The sequence below is a fragment of the Lipotes vexillifer genome, unplaced genomic scaffold, assembly GCF_000442215.2.
Source record: "Lipotes vexillifer unplaced genomic scaffold, Lipotes_vexillifer_v1.1 scaffold487, whole genome shotgun sequence".
Taxonomy (NCBI): Eukaryota; Metazoa; Chordata; class Mammalia; order Artiodactyla; family Lipotidae; genus Lipotes; species Lipotes vexillifer.
Window position 1 is genome coordinate 1134692 of NW_006782062.1, and position 17944 is coordinate 1152635.

Genomic DNA, 17944 nt, shown 5'->3' on the forward strand with positions numbered 1-17944 from the left:
TTCACTAGTTTGTTGTGTTTTTTAGATTCCACATATAAGTGATATCATACAGTATTTGTCTGACTTATCTCACTTAGCATAATGCCCTCCAAGTCCATCCATGTTGATGCTAATGGCAAAATTTTATTCCTTTTTTATGGCTGAGTAGTATCCCATTGTATATATACCACTGAAATAAATTCTTAATAAAATTCTTAATCTGAAAGTAGACTTATGGTATATTCTCAAGTATACTCCCTTTACTTTAGATTAAGGGCAATACAAAATGAGTCTTTGAATTTCTGTATCTTCAGAGTTTTTTTTTCAGTATTTAAGGTACATTGTTGTTTGTGGTACTTTATTGTTGCAGTAAAAAAAAATGGCTCTTTTTCTTAAAGAAAAAGTTAGACTGAATTTACAATAATTGCTTTTATTCGATGATGCTCATACCTATTTTTATGGTATATACTTGGTTGTGACTTTATAGAATGAAGAAAATTAAATCCTACAGTATGGAGCAAATAAGTTTAATGTTCTGAGATCATATGACATTATGTGAATTTTTACATTTACCAACAATTGATTTAACCAGTCATAACCAGTCTTTGGGGGATAGAGTTTGTACAGAATATTGGCATTTCAGTACACTTAAAATAATCCATATTTATATATGCTTAGTTGAAAGATTGAATCATTCTTAAATCTTCTTAGTGAAATTTTACAAGACTGTTTTTCTGCTTCAGAAAGAGGAATTGTGGTAAAATAACTGAACTCAATGAGTGGCAATAGAATGAGCTCAGAATACAAAAACTAAAATTTTAGGTCTACCCTTGCGTTTAAGGGATGTGTACGTTTATTTTTTTCTGAATTTTTAAAATAAGTAGAGTTTGGGCCATACTTTACATAAAATTCTCCTAAGCTCAAGATTTCTGAATTTTAACTACATTTGTAGCTCTTTCCTTTCCAGTGTAATCTAGTTCCTTGATTTAGTTTTGAATATATCCATTCTCTGATCATTATTCATTCTTATTTGGATATAGTAAAATAGATGTAGCCCCCAAATAATAACTCCTTAGCATTTAAAATCTTAACTGTACTCCTGATGTGCAAAGAAAGAGGGAGGGGGGGGGGGGGGGGGTCAGAGACAGACAGGGAGAAAATAAAGCCAAAGGCCAAGAGAGACTATATTCTTTTCAGGGGGGGGGGGAGAGGGAGAGAGAAAGAAAGAAATACAAATCTGATACCTATATTTATATCTATGTATCTATCTATATATATATATTTGAGTATATATATCTATATACATTTGGATGAGGATGTGTGTGTGTTTATATGTATGTGTATGTATGTATATATTTGTTCAAATGTTATGGATACTTAGAGCCTAGGTTTATCTACTTATTTGTAAGTAAAGCATTAGAGGATTTTTAGGGCAATGAAAGAATAATACTTTCTCCAATTTTTCTGCTTTTCTCTGTGGATCAGGAAATTCATGGATTTTTATAGAAGGGGAAGTTTGAGAACATATTGATATCAGGTATATAATGAGAAGATAATGTCTAGCACATGAAATTCCTAGCCAGAGAAAATTCTAAGGTTTTGATTTTAGAGGTATAAACACTCACTGATTCTTGCTACATGAGGCCTCAGCCATCCTACAACTCCTGCGAGAATGTTGGAAAGCAAGGATGGATGGATCAGAGGGAGTAGGGGAGCATAGAATATGGCCTGACACATAAATATGAGATCAGTACTTAGTGTGAAACAGAAAATAAGAGGCCATTTGAAAGAAGACACAAATTTATGCAGAGATATTTGTACAATTTCTACATGTATTTTCAAATATATTTCTCGTGTAAGTAGATGTTTAACCCATTAAATGGATGGTGGAAAGAATTCTATGTGTATGAAAAATTAAAATCTAAAGTGCAGAAGCAGGTGTTCTATGACATTTTTTAATGATGGCATATATTTACCTAATGTTGATACTGTTTCCCCAGTCATCACATTACCTGTGGTAGCCACTCATGTTGTAGACTCAGGCCAAGGGAAGAAATTGTGCTTCAGAAGTTCAGTCTTATTTCACCAATATAGGAACTTGTTGAACCATAAAAAAAAAGTGTTTAATAGATATTTTGTTTTAAAGTCATATTTTCTTTGATCAGCAATAAATGAAAGTGTAAATATAGAGGGGTTCACCAGAGCACAAAACTATGAAATATGGATTTTAGTTCTATCTTGACTCCCAACTTGTTATATTATTTAGTAGAACTTTATTTTCTACATCAAAAAGTGGTACAGTCATAATGGATTTCCTCACTAGGATTCTCTGAGATTGAAAAGATAGTGTGTACATTTTCTCCAGAAATGCAATATGTATATAATAGAGTATAATTATTGACACATTAAAGAATACTAGTGCTAATGTCTTCAAATTAGGCCCTTAATTGCATTTTCTACATTTAGCTTTTACTTTAAAGAAAAGAGAGGGAGGAAAAAAAACAACTTAGATATGAAAGCATATAACTAAATTAATTAATTAAATGCTGAGAATATAGTGATAAGTTAATGTGCATAAATGGAGTATAAAATTTAATTTGTGAAGGGTTGAGGTCTTTAGAATATTTTGTTTCAGTAAGGATAATAGTGGTATTATCACAGTATATCACATGTTTATTATAATCCACATAGTAGTGTGATATTATAGAAATAGTGCTGGATTTTGAATAGAAAGATATAGATAGGTTTAAATTCTGTCACTGTCAATTATGAAAATGATATGAAATATGAGGAACACTTTGTAAAATGATAAAGCACAGTTATTATTGCTATTATATCAATACTAAAACATTTTCAAGATATCAGAAACAATGGAAATACTGAAGATACTATTCCTTATTTTCCCAATAAAAGTTTAAACTTGATACACAACACTATAACACAACCATATATTTAATGTTATCTAATTAAATACAAAAATATACATCTTATAGAAATGTTCATATAATACAATCTGTTGTTTTTTCCAAATTAATAACTGCATTCTAGACCTTTGTTATATACCACAAATATAATTTGTCAAATTAAATTACAATTTCTAAGCATTAAAAATTTAATAATTTATCATTAGTGCTTTTCTGAATTAAAAATAAATTAAAAATAAATAAACCACACTCATACATGGGATGTGAGCTGTGAGTTGAATCCTAGTAAGTAGTTTTCCAATGTTGTCCTATAGGTCCTTTAAAAAAAAAAAATGTTTTACAAAGTTTGAATTTATCTTGGCATTTGTCTTTTTGATATAAAGCATGAAACTGAGAAAGTAATGAAAAAGTCTCAATATTGATGCCAAAATGTGTAATTTATCATGGATTCAGGGACAGTCAGGTGGTACAGTATAAAGCTGCTGAAGGGTTGCACCTTAAATCGATGTTGAGGATGTTTTCTTATCCTCTATAATTACCTTAAAAAATAGCATTTGTTTTTTTAAATTATCATAGAGACCAAACTAATTCTTCCAAAGACTAAACATGAATGAAATACCAATATAAATCTTAGCTGCTTAATCCTTTAATAAATGAATAAAAATCACCATGGATTCATGTTTTGAAATAGGCTTATTTCTCCTTCTACACCTAAGAATTTTCTCATTATATTTCTAAATCATCAGCATTTAGCTCATAAATTGTTATTAGATATCTAAGCATTCTAGTAGCCTACTATAAGCCAAGGATGAAGCAAAACACTTGAAATAAAAAACAGTTAACATACAGGAGTGGGTCCAAGGTAAGCAAATCATTTCAATATAACATACTAAAAGAGATGATAGTAATATGGGCAACGTATGGGAGGGAAGAGGATGAAGATTTTACCTCTATGAGACTTGAAGAATTCACCAGAGAGGTGATGCTTGAGGAATTTAAGAATTTTAACTTTATCTTAATATCAGTGAATTTCCCTTGAGAGTTCCTTAAAGAGTAGGTTGTTGGTAGTAGTGTGCAAGAAATGATGATGTGTAGTTTAGAAAAGAGAAGACAGATTTAAGAGACATTTCTAGCACTGGATATGCACAGGATATATGATTTACTGGATATGGAACATGAAGCAGAATGAATAGTAGAAAATCATTTGAATAATTCTCTCTTGGACAAAGTTGATATTGAATTAACTACATTAGGGGCTGGCCTGAAGAAAGTGATAATGAGTTGGATGATGGATATGTGGAATTTTGTTTACTATAGTGCATCTAGGCAGATATGTCAAGGAAGCAGTTGGGTACATGAGGTTAGAGCTCAGGAAGAAGTAGGATCTAGAAATGCATTATCTGATATAATAACCACTGGTCACGTGGATTTAAATTAAATTAAAAATTAATTAAATGAAATCAGAATTTCATTTTCTCCATCTCATTAGCTACAATTCACATGCTTAGTAATCACATATGGGTAGTGACTACTGCACTGAATAGCATACGTTATGGAATATTCTCATCATCACTAATGATAGAGACAGTATTCATGATGAGGACAAAAAGAAAAATGGAGAGGACAAACAACCCAGAGTAGAGTGTTTCATTAAATCTACAGAATGATGCTATTCTAAGAAGGAGAAATGTTCAAAAGCATATCCACACACCACCTTGCACCCATTGGGATGGCTAATATCAAAAGATAAAACAAAACGAAGCAGAAAATAACAAGTGTTGGTGAGGGTTTGGAGAAATTGGAACCCTCATGAACTGTTGGTGGGAATATAAAATAGTAGTGCTGCTGTGGAAAACAACATGGCAGTTCCTCAAAAAATTAAAAATAGAGTTACCACATGATCCACCAATTCCACTTCTGGGTATATACCCCAAAGAATTGAAAGTGGCATCTTGAAGAGATACTTGTACACCCGTATTGGTAGTAGCATTATTCACAATAGCTAAAATGTGGAAATCACCCAAGTGTCCATAGATGGATGAATGGATAAGCAAAATGTGGTGTGTACATACAACAGAATATGATTCAACCTCTAATAGATAGGAAACTCTGACATTTGCTACAACATGGATAAACCTTGAGGACACTATGCTAAGTGAAATAAGCCAGTTACCAAAAGAAAAATACTATATGATTCCACTTACATGAGACTCCTAGGATAAGTCATAATCACAGAGACAGAAAGCAAAATGGTGGTTGCCAGGAGTGAGGGGGAGAAGAGAGTGAGGAGTTGACTCTTTAATGGGTATAGAGTTTCAGCTTTAAAAGGTGAAAGCAGATATGGAGATGGATAGTGGTGAGGATTAGACGTTATGAATGTATTTAATATCACTGAACTGTACACTTAAAAGTAGTTAAGATGGTAAATTTTAAGTTATGTGTGTTTTACCACATTTTTTTTAAATTGGAAAAAAGTATATTCACCCAATCAACTGCTCATTTACTATAACTTTTGAACCAATTATTTGGAAATTTAAAATTGTTTTTCTCTTGATTTATGCCTGCTCCTCAGTTCTCTGCTATTTTCCATAAATAGCTTCACCCAGCTTGGTACCCCTTTCTCTGACCTACTTTTCTATGATGTAATGTCCTGTATTTATTTTATGTGTTTTGGGATTTAATATATTTTATTATCATTTTCTTGCTAAAATTTGCCATAATAGACATTCAATAAATAAATAAATGCAGCTATGTTGAGAAGGAAAGAACTTTAAAATCAAATGTGAATATAGAGCATTTGGGTGGCAGAGAAAAGATACTATCTGTCATATTATTGAATTAATAGTACTTTTCCTCTGGAACCCCAAATGCTCTATATTATATTTAAAAACCTCTGAGTATGAATTGTACGTCCAGTAAAACAAAAAAATACCTTATACACGTGGTACCATGGAAACCAGCAAATGACCTAATTCTGCTTGTGAGCTTCCTCCAGAAATATCAGTTTATTAGTCCTTTCATTGTTTTTCCCACCTTGTAAAAAAATGGTTCTTTTATTTTTAATTAGTATAGGATATGCAGTATTAATATTTTTATTAGTACATGGTTTTAAAAATATTCTTAAATGGATATACATTTCTTTTTTTTCTTACATAATGTCAAAATAGAGACCTTTTACTAAAATTATTTGGACATTACAATATCGCAAAGAGAAAGCAGTAGGAATAATATAATATTTATTTCCATTATATATATGGAGAAAGTATCAGTCAGATTACATTGCAGAGTAAGGCAGCATTTGTGTATAGCCTAGAAATCAAGGCTAATAATTCTTACATAGTTTATATTCTATCAATATAGTTGTATTTGCCCTTGCTTATAGCTACAAGTTTTAACTCAGTTTTGCAGTGGTGCGGACAAAGGCTAATGGTGGTGTCCCCAATGATGAAAAACATTTAAATAATTGTAACTTTTAACCATTTCAGTTAATATTAATTGAATTTGGCTGTCAATCTTCATTTAGAAATGATTAACCAGCATCAGTTTAATTAATGGAGTCATATTCTGCTAATATATTATTTTAAAAACATGACTTGTGAAATATGAATCTGCAGTTATCTCTAAATGTCACTATTAAAATATGTTTGTACCAGTTGTTATATTAAGATTCTTATAGCATGGTAACTGAAAACTTAAAAGAACCTACTCGTAACTCCAGAATGGAGAGGCAGACTAAAATACAGAATGATTTTACTTCTTTTGAGATGTCATTCTCAGCTATAGTTTAAAAATGTAGCTCAGTTGCCTTATATGAAGTAAGAGGAAAGGGATGAGACCAAATATCTTTTACTCTTTTTCCTGAATTTCAAAGGCATGTTGTATTCATGAGCTAATAGAATTTCTGGTGCAGTTCTTTAAATGCTTAGAAAACCTGGCTATGATTTCTAATCTGAATGAGCAAATCTGATTGTCTTCCAGGTATCTCTAATGTTGATGTATTGTTTGGATAAAATATGAGAATATTGTACTCTACTTAGTAAAGCAAGCAAAATGATATTCTTTAATCTTGTTTATGTGTACATTTGAGGTTATTCTGAAGCTGTGGATTTAAAGCTTTTGTTTTTATTTTCAAAAACACTTTGGAAATTTTTTCTGCTATATCAAATTATTGTTACTAGATACAAAATGTCTCCATAGAGATCTACACTCTATGTTTTCATGACATGAGCTAAACCAGAAAACATCTCAAATATGTATTTTCAATGCAGAGACTGCACTTTGTAATAAAGAATTTTGGTTGGAGCTACACAGGAAGATGATAGGATATTAAAACCAACCTCTTATGCTTTGAAAGGGAAATATTACAGGTGTGTATTTTCTTTATAAATGTATAATTAAACTCAATATCTTCATTTACTAAAATTGGAGAGTGCACTGATTATATTTCTTTTTGCCTAGAGAGGTTTGGTTTATGGTGTTTCATTATACTGCACAAATATTATAGCTTCTAAAGTCATGCCTTATACTATCAGTTTCTCTTTTTTGTTTTTATTACTCAAAAGCAAATTATCACACAATATATGCTTGTCAAAATTTGACTCCCTTTTTAAAGAGAAGTTATTCATCAAAGTAGATATTCTGCTACAACATATTAAAGGAGTTATTATTGCATATTAAGATAGGAATAAGTAGAAAAACTGTTATTTTCTGAGCATATATTTTTCTTCTATATATATATATATATATGTAAAAACTGATTTTGACATGTGTTTATTACAGAATATAATTATACTAGTAATATAAATCAGAATAAGAAGCTCTGTGATCACCTGTAAATAATATGACAGTCTTTTAAAGACAGTCAGCCTACTTCAGGAAGTTTTTATATCGAATTCAAGAAGCAGTAGCCTCATAAAGTAACTTTTTTTGATGATAACTGAATTTTGTATGCGCTAAATATAAGTCCTTCTTATTTCAGAGATCTATTCATAAGTAGAAAGTGAATTTGAATGTTGATTTCTGCATTTTTTTTCTCACTTTGAACGAGAGAGTCTTTGCCTTTTCATACCATTCTCAGATAATATCATTCTCAAAGGTCTGTAGAAGTACAGAAACAAAGGGCAGAGTAGTCAATGGATAACAGGTTAGCTCTAGGTAGGCAGGTCAAATATCCTTCCAAAACGTACTATTGAAACAAAGCCTCTGTATAATAAAAATAATTAAAATCCCCAGGCAATAACCACTTACTAAAAAAATATCTAATATAACACAACAAACCAGAAGACGCCAAGCAGTCTATTGGAGTCTGTTATAACGAACTTTGATCATGATACTTAAATGTCCTAGGGAGTACCCACTGACCCCATGGGTGACAATAATAAAAGATCCCCTCACGCGTGCATGTGCACGCACACGCGCGCGCACACACACAGTGTGGTATTAGCTGATCAACCATACGGTCTTTCAGTGCTAGTTGCTCTCAGTATTATTTCTTGGAAAGCACTGAATTATATCAATATATGTATGTATGTACGTATACCTTCTTTCCCAGAGAAGAATGAATGTCTACTGTATTTTTCAAAATAATCTTTGGACCTGTAAATTCTGCTGTTGATGTGATATAGAAAATATTCAAAATTGCCATTTTTTTTAGCATCCAGTATAGTCATCATTTGATTATCCAGTGTCTCTCTTGAAGAGTTCACAATAATTGGTATTTTAGGATAGAATGAATGTATTCCAAAAATATGAATATTTTTATGACATTGAATTGAATTTCAGAAACTGAGCAAGAATTAGATTTGAAGAAATCAACAAATTTTTGTTTGAAAGGCATTATGATAGGAAAACAATATTTACTTTGACTCAATTAGGTTTTATTTATTAATATGTCAATTAAATTTTACAAAATCAAGGTTTTAGGACTTCATTACATTTGAAATTACAGTGGCCTTGAATCACTTAGTGAAGGTTCAAATAGTAATGTTTCTGCATTCTAAAATAAAATAATAATGAACGATCATAATTATGTTCCCGAGTCATTAAGAAAAAGAATCGTGATCTGTATAGTTACTGACTTTTAAGAAAACAGGAGAGAGGGTAATCCATTTTAAAGACATTTCCTTCAAAACTGAAAAAGGTACATATCAGAACAATTTTGTTTGCTATTAGTAAAGACCCATGTGCAAATGTTTAATAAAAATAAAGGAATTCTATTTTTCTCATGCAAGTGAAAAGTCTAGGAGAGTCATGCTTCACGAGGAGCTCAAACACAGATCTAATTATCTGTTATCCTTTCAGCTCTGCCTTTCTCTCTGCTGGACTTTTTACTAATGGAATTCCTCCATGGTACAAAAATGCTGACAGCAGTTTCTGGAATCATACCTGTACATAATTCTGTCAAAGCAGGAGAGGATCTCTTTTCTCAGGACAGCAATGATGCTAGAAAGCCCCAGCAACCAAAAAAAAAAAATCTTATTCTGAATTAATCTTATGCTTACTTTGAATCATTTCTTGTGAATAGGGTGATAACTATGCTGACTGGATTACACCAGGTTTACATAAACTGATCACCATGGAAAAGGGGTTAAAGTTACCCTGATTAGTTTAGAAGTCATTCTTTCCCTTGGAACTGGAATCAATCCCATTCACAATATGTGGCTGCAGCAAAACAGTATAAATTAGAGTAGCAATAGTGTTTCAGAGACAACCACTAAATCTGCCACCAATTGCAACAATGTTTTTGTCTACAAATGAGTAAGAATCAGTATTTTGGAAAAGGCAAAATCAGTGCTAAGCAATGGAAGCATTTCTGTTTACAGGTTGCTATTACTCTGGTATGTCTAGTCATTGTAACCACCTGAAAGGGAACAGGCGATGGAAAAAAAAAGAGTGAAATATAGATGGGAAGTATTCACAAAATGAGTTTGGTTACTGCATTTCCTCCCAGTTTCACTGCATCCTATGAAGTATTAAATGGACTTAAAAGAGTAGGAAAACTTGCTGTATTCATGAAGCTAATCTCTTTTTCTGCCCCCTTGGTAGACATCCAAAGGTAATCATCATATTTACGCTGAAACTCAGCGTTATTCTTAATATATCACTTTAGACAGCCAGTATGAATTCACTGGATTTGACATATGAGATAAACCTATTGGCCAACCTGTATCCTAAAATACTCATCAGTTATGACCTTCTACTTTTAAGGAGGTGATTGACCCTTAGAAACTTCAAGGAATCACTGATTTAAGAAGCCCCACAGTGAGGACCGTTGTAAGCCTATGGACTAATTGAAGTAACCAAAAGCAACTAATTTTTTGGATGGTAACTTATATTCAAAATATGAGGCACTCATAACTATTTCAAGATAGAATCCTTTCCTGCCCCTTAAGGGGTGATATTCTTGTCAATGTTAGAAACATCTGAATGTATGCCTCTGTGTATAGCAGGGTATTTCTGTGTTTCATTTTATTGCTGACCCAAGAACTTCATGTTTAAAAGATTTTGTTTACTAAACAAGTGGTAATTAATTCATTTATAGTTATCACTATTTCTCCATTTCAACAATGATCCAGATTTCAGCAAATACTCCAGATTGCCAATGAAATAAAATAAGCATACAGATATTGAGATACTATACACTCTAGGGGTTGTTCATTTTGGCTGTTGGCATTTATTCATTTCCCGATTTGATTTCTCATGTCTCAGTCTAAGAGATGTTTGTATTTGATATAAGGCATGGCTATCAGTGATCAGCCTACTGAATAAAACTAGAATTCCTGTTTCAGCAATAGTTTACAAGAGTCTCTGTAAAGCCTAAAATTTCTCCTTGTCATTTTTGGCCAAAGCAAAGATACTGACATTCAATTTAGCAGTTAGGTATACATTTTTTATTAAGTGCTTGAAATATTAGTAACAATGCATTTTATAGACTTAGGGATTGAAATATTAGAGATGCATATTTAAGCACCTATGGAGATATTACATTAATTGTCATTTGATTAGACTGTATTAACAACAAGTTTAGTATGTAAAGGATAGAGGAAGAGTATAAGAAAAATGTGGGACATTGGAATAAACAGTGACATTGAGAAGATGGTAAAGTGTATTAGACAACTTCAGAACACATGGCAAATGTAAAAAAAAAGTTTGTACAATACATGAATGAACAAAGCATTTGTATAATTAGTGTAAGTTTCATTATTATCTCAAATAATGAGAAATTTGATCTAAATACAAGAAATTTATTAACAAAATATTAATCACAACTCCTAAGTGCCACCCAATTTATATGCTATAAAGATATTTATATGATCCAAGTAACTAATTACCAGAGCAATGAAAAGGAAAGATGGAATTTGTGATTTCTTTTCACCTTTTCTTACCCTGCTTACTTCCTCAGCAAAGAGCCGGATAAAAGATTTAGATACTCTTAATGAAATGGTTCACATTTATTTTATTCATATCCTTCAGAGCCCTCCTAGGGACAATCAAGCTGCCGCTTTCGGGAGATTTTCCTGATTTCAATGAGTTAATTATAAAATCAAGTTGTTTGGCTCCAAGTTGTTTTTGGAAATGTGGTCACTGTGCCTCAGGACCTTGTGTCTAAAGTTTTACGGGTTGCCACGAGATGGCTGTATTCTCTCAATTGGCAACATGAATTACAGAGATAGAGATTCTCTAAGTACTCTTAGAGATCCAAGTGCATGAGTTTTGTATATAGCTACTTTTATAATTACATTCAAAATATTTTACTTTACAATAAATTATGTAACTATTTTCAAGAAACCTAGACAGATTAATAAAAGTATATTATTTGGAGAAATTTAACAAGAATGAGAACCTAGGCATATATGTGGCATTCAGTTATTTTTCTAAGGAGTCCATCAAAACAAACCCCCTAACTGAAAATATGATAAAATATTCACCATGTCAATCTCTAACATATAGGCAGTTTTGTAGTGAGTTACAGTTGTTTGTGCATTTATCTTATTTTCTCTAATAGATTACAATCTCTAAAGTGCAATTTATCCCTTCTGGCCCATTTTTGAACGTACCATAACATCTAACCTAACCTAGTGGCTTTAACTAATCAGTCATATTAGTGACTTGTTAAAAGTTTGATTAAATAACTAGAATCTCTTTTTCTCTGAAGATCTATTCATTAGCAGGTACTCTACCCCCTACTTCAGGTATATCATAAAGCGTCATGTCTGCACTAATGCATTGGGAGTTGGGGGTCACAGTTAAGTAAGAGAATTAAGCCCTGTGTGGAGCTTCTCTCTCAAAACGCTTGAGCCTGTAGACTCCTTCACCTGTTCAAACTGACTTAAGTCATCAAACTGGCTTTTGCTCACATCAGTTTTTGAAAGAGTACTACTCTTAAAAAAGTGATCTATTTTTTTTAAACACGGAAAGAATGGAGACCATTTTTTGTTGTTGATAAACTGAATTGTTTTCTCCATGCATAATTTATCTTTGTTTTTTTTAAAAATTCACTTCTTGGGTATTTTTAAGTCCTCTCTATTTAAGATCTTGAATATGAACATTTTCTGAGGCTCACAGTGGATGTTTAAAAACTCCTGCTTTGGAAGAATGAGACTAAGGAAGACCAAGTAATTATGGTTCATCATATCTGCTTTGATTAATAATTTTGGCTAATCCAGACTAGTGATAACCCAGTGGGAGGAGGGTATGAAGGCAGATGGATATGCCAGAATGACTACACTAAATGACTGTGAACATGGAACCAAATAAATATATGAACAAGAGACTGATGAGAATCTTAGAAAGCAGAGTTATTTCAGAATAGAAAAAAAAATGTCATTTTTATGTCAGATGACTTGGGGAAATAATAAAAGCATTTTTAAAAAGGAAAGAAATTTATAGGTTTTTGGAATAATACAGGCTTTATTGAACCTCTCTAGGTGACATTTCTTCTTTCAGTCAACTAGTAGGAATCATTTTTCATGTAGATTACCCATAGATGCACAATAAAAAATGATTAATATATTATTATTTAAAAAGTGACAGACTGCAATTTATGTGGAAAAGCGATATAAGGATGAGAGAAAATGCTAATTATATTAATTTATCAGCACTCTTAATTGTGAAGCAATGCAACCATTCAGTGTTGCTTTATCCCTCTCATGTTAAAACTTCAAATGAGAATAAGACTATTATTTGTTCATTATACATGTATTCTCATTTGATTCTCATAATAAGCTTATGGAGTAGATAGGCTTCTCATTCTTCTCTTCTTCATTCACTCTACCATAAATATTATTCTTATTGTACAGGGAAGAAATCTGAGTGTCAGAGACACTGAGTAACTTGATGAGATGTGAATAGACTACACATGGTTGATTCAAATTTCCAGAGAGCATCATCATTTCACTTTTCAATGCTTTCTTCATAAATAGCTACAACAAATAGAAATAGTTTCTCTATTCATAATAGTATTCAATATCTTACCTATAATTCATTTGAAGAATAGATTCATCCTCTCATGCATTCAGTGTTGAATAAGTGTGTATGCATACTTTGCTCTAATGATAATGCAGTGTTCAATAAGTGTGTTTGTGTATGTGTATATATATATATATATATATATGGTTTTTGTTATCACAGAATTTAAAATCTAATGGGAAATATAGACAACCAGGAAAACATTACAATATGATTTAATTAGTGTTATGATAAGGGATGTGTAAGGAGCTTTGACAGGGCATTAAAAGACACTTAAGCAGGAACAGAGAGAGAGCCAACACATAGATGCATCCAGTTAGCCATTTTAATAGGCAACTGTTTTCTTATTCCATGCCACTGACAGAAAAGTCATATGGAAGTGTGGGGAAAGCATTTAACCCTCATTGGTCAAAAATTTAAACCCAAGACTTTTCTGACTTCCTCTCCTAGTTCTGCTCCAGCTCCACTGGACTCTTTACTATTCTTCAAACATAGCAGGCATGTGCCTTCTTCAGGGCTACCTTTGTCTAGAAGACTCCCCCCTTGAATATCGATGTGGTTCACTCGTATGCTTCCTTCAGATCTCCATTTAAATGTTGCTTTGTCTCTGAGGCCTTTCCCAAGTACTATATAAGAGAGCACCCTCCCTCATCCCTATCTTCTCACCCAGCTTTTTCTTCAAAGCCCTTTCTTTGTCCGACTTACAATTCTTTCTTCCTTTCTCTTTTTCCTTCTCTCCCTAGTTTAACCATTATAATTCTTTTGTCTTCCCTCCATTAGAATTTAGTTCCCTAAGAGCAGGGACTAGGTTTGTTTTGTTTCCTGCTTTATCTCCAGGTCTGTTTAATTATTTGTTGAATGAATGACTAAAAAGCAATTTGCAGCATAGCAGGGGAATAAACTAAAACAATGTGATTGCTTTCTCTCTGAACAAGTCTTCCCATCCACACCAACAGTGACTTAGTGATATTTCAATGTGAAAGATGGACAAAGGTAACAGGTCACTTCCTTACCAGTTTCATTTTTATTTCTCAAAGTATACAGATATACATTCTGATTCCACACCTGACATAAGCACTCTCCTCCCAAGCTAAAACTCTCTACTTACAGCTATTTTGTAGATTAAAAATTATTGTAAATTAAGTTGCTTGATAAAATATAAAAATATATATTATTCTCACAATAAGTCCAAGTTAAGCATTAATACACTTCTTTTTTCAAATGCCAGATTACTGGTTACCAATACATGCCATTAGAATGAAATGAAACAAAATTTAATTTTTATTTTTTCATTGTAAAATATATGCACAAAAGAGAGAGTATTCATCATATGTACATCTTAGAGGATGATCAAAAAGTAAACCCCCACATAACCACCAGCCATCCTGGTTAAGAGATAGAATAATGCCAGTCCCTTCCTAGGTGTCCCTTTTCAATCTTTCTAGGAGAATCGTTCACTCGAACCATTATGCATGTTTTTTTTTTTGAGAATCCTTTGATTATACTTCTTTACAGTTTCATCTCCTCTATATGCATCCTTAAACAATGTATTGTTTAGATTTACCCATTTTAAAACATTTCTAAAAGCAGAATTACAGAATATGCTTTTGTGATTTGATTCTTTGCTCTATGAGATTTACTGTTGTGGGCATAAAACCACAGAATTTGACATAATGCTTTTACTGGTTACTCAAGACCTGCAGGCAAATAGAAATAAAGGAGATTGACCACCAGGCATACCAGCATCTCAAACCGGTTTTTCAGCTCTTCTTTTGTACACAAATGTATCTAAGGTAGCCACCACCCTCAACCTTTATGGGCACCTTTTTGCCAATCATCAAAATGGAGAGCAGCTCTACTCAAAAGTAAGCCGATATCTGGAGTAAAACCTTTAAATTTTTTGAATCATTATATTGTACACCTGTAACTTATAGTATTTTAAATCAACTATACTTCAATAAAAAAAAAGTAAACAATGTCAGATGGCTGCTAATGTGCATTTGAAAAGTGATTCAAGTATATGTTTTGAAGGCAGAGACAGTAACAATATGGGACATCAGATATACATATGAGAAGGAATTCAAATATATATTTTGAAACCAAGAGAAGAACAAACCGGGCAATGTACATCTTTGGTAGGCCATCCATATACGTATCCAAAAAGAGAAGAGTTTCAATATTATTTCAGAAGAGCAAAAATGTGTTTGATTTTGAGGAATAAGCATGAAAGATATGTATTACCTGGGTTTTAAGTTTTAGAATAGTAACAGAAATTTTGATTGATAATGAAGAGAGGCTGATTTCACTGTTCATCATTCACATTCATACGTGGCACAGTAGTTTATTTTCATTACTGTAAAACTTTCCATTGCATAAATACACCACATTTGTTTCTGTAGTGCTCTACTGTTGATGGGAATTTGGGTTGTTTCCAACAACTATTAAGAACATTTTTGTACATGTCTCCTTGTATGATTTTCTCTAGCATATACACCCAGTAATGGAATTACTGGCATGTAGGGAATAAATATTTTTACCTTTATTTGATAATGCTAACTTGTTAGAATAGTTGACTGCCAAATCCCCCAAAGACTACCAGAATAATCTACTGATGAAGCAAAGTTTATTACACTAATTTTACAAAGGGAGGACACCACCTTGAGTGAATCTTAGTAGGAGGGGTATCCTGGGGAAAATATTTATAGAAGATGTGAGTGTCTGGGCTTGAGTTCTAAGCTGAGGGTTTTAATTCAAAGAAATAATTGTTAATGGGAAAAATCATAGCAATAGCTTAGGATTGATTGGTGGACACAGTGATGGGAAAATTATTTGATAAATAAGCTGTCTAAGTGAACAACATATCGTCCAGAGAGCAGAGGTATTTGCACATAAGAGCAAGCTCTTTGTCTGCATATATTGGTTCGTAGAAATTGCTTGAATCAAACAATAAAGTTGTTTATTAGCTTAAAGCCTTGTCTACATAAGCAAGAATCTCTTGGAACAGTTATGTTGATACAGGTGGCCTTAGTTTTCAGTGCTGATAGCTAAGCTAAGTGGACTCAGGTTGTCTCAGTTCTTGAAGTCATGTGCGGCCATGCTCTTTAATAGAGTCCTCTACCAAATTTGCTTTTTCTTTATTTTTGCTAATCTGATATATGTAAGTGTTGCCTAACTTTGGTTTAAATTATATTCCTTTCTCTGATTGCCAAGAAGTTGAGCACCTTTACATATGTGTATTGGCAATATCAGTTGTCTGGATGTTTGTAAGTATGTTTTCTAAGTGTTTGTTACAATCATTACCTTTTCTTCTCTTTTTAATTTGTATTGTTTGTCTTTTTATTGATTCATAGGAGATGCTTACATATCTTGGCCATAAGTTTATTGTCAGTTACATGTGTTGCAAATATTTTCTTCTTGATTTTGACTCTTATTTCCACTCTTTTTGCTCTTTTTGATGAACTGTTCTGTGTTTCAGTGTAATCTAGTTTAGCAATCTCTTCCTTTAAGTTTAGTGTTTTCAGGGTCTTAAGAAATTCTTCTCTACCATGAGAAAATATTCTTATGCTACCTTATAAATCTTTGTAATTTTTTGTTTAACATTTAAATATTTAATCTACTATGATGGTGATAATGATTGTGGTGATTTATCAATAGTTAGGGTCACAATTTCCATTTTCAACCTAATTTATTGAGAATTCCAAACTTCCCTAATGATATAAAATAAAAGTCTTATATATCAAGTTTCAATATTTGTATAGGTTTGTTTCTCAATTATATTCCACAGTCTATTTGTCCATCAGGTTACAAACACAATACTGTCTTAGTCTTATGCCTTTAAAATAAGACTTTCTGGGCTTCCCTGGTGGCGCAGTGCTTGAGAGTCCGCCTGCCGATGCAGGAGACGCGGGTTCGTGCCCCGTTTCGGGAAGATCCCACATGCCGCGGAGCGGCTGGGCCCGTGAGCCATGGCCACTGAGCCTGCGCGTCCGGAGCCTGTGCTCCGCAAATGGGAGAGGCCACGACAGTGAGAGGCCCGCATAACGCAAGAAAAAAAAAAAAAAAAAAAAAAAAAAAAAATAAGACTTTCTGTCTTATATTTCATGGTCCCTACTTAATTCTTCTGTAAGAATATCTTACTATTCTTGCCCTTTGTTCTTCCACATAAATGTAAAAAATTAGCTTGTTATATTCTAAATACAAATGCTTTGCTGGGATATCAATTGGAATTAAAGGCAGTACATACTTGTCAAATAAATAATTGCCTGATCCAATATTGTTGATTGTTCTCAGAAGGTTATTATATTACTAGCATCAAATGTAGTAATGACAATGGCAAGGTAAATACTTGAATATCTTAGTTTTAAAGATTTTTAGTGCTGAACTAAAAGTCATCCTTTAAATAATTCATTTCATAGAATTTATGCAACTCATAGACGTGAAGATCAAGATTGCAACAAGTATGTAGCTGAAATAGGTTTCAGTCAAAGCTCCAATCCCATTCATTCTTTTAAAAATGCAGATTCAGCATCTCTATATTTCCAGAGATATAACAATGAATGAAATAAGAAACTGTG

At 32.5% G+C, this 17944-nt stretch overlaps 1 protein-coding gene across 1 annotated transcript in view; it reads left to right on the plus strand.

Annotated features, from left to right (window-relative positions):
• Positions 1 to 17944, plus strand: part of NAALADL2 (N-acetylated alpha-linked acidic dipeptidase like 2) — a 903327-nt gene that overhangs the window by 696114 nt on the left and 189269 nt on the right. The gene's annotated exons all lie outside the window — the stretch shown is intronic.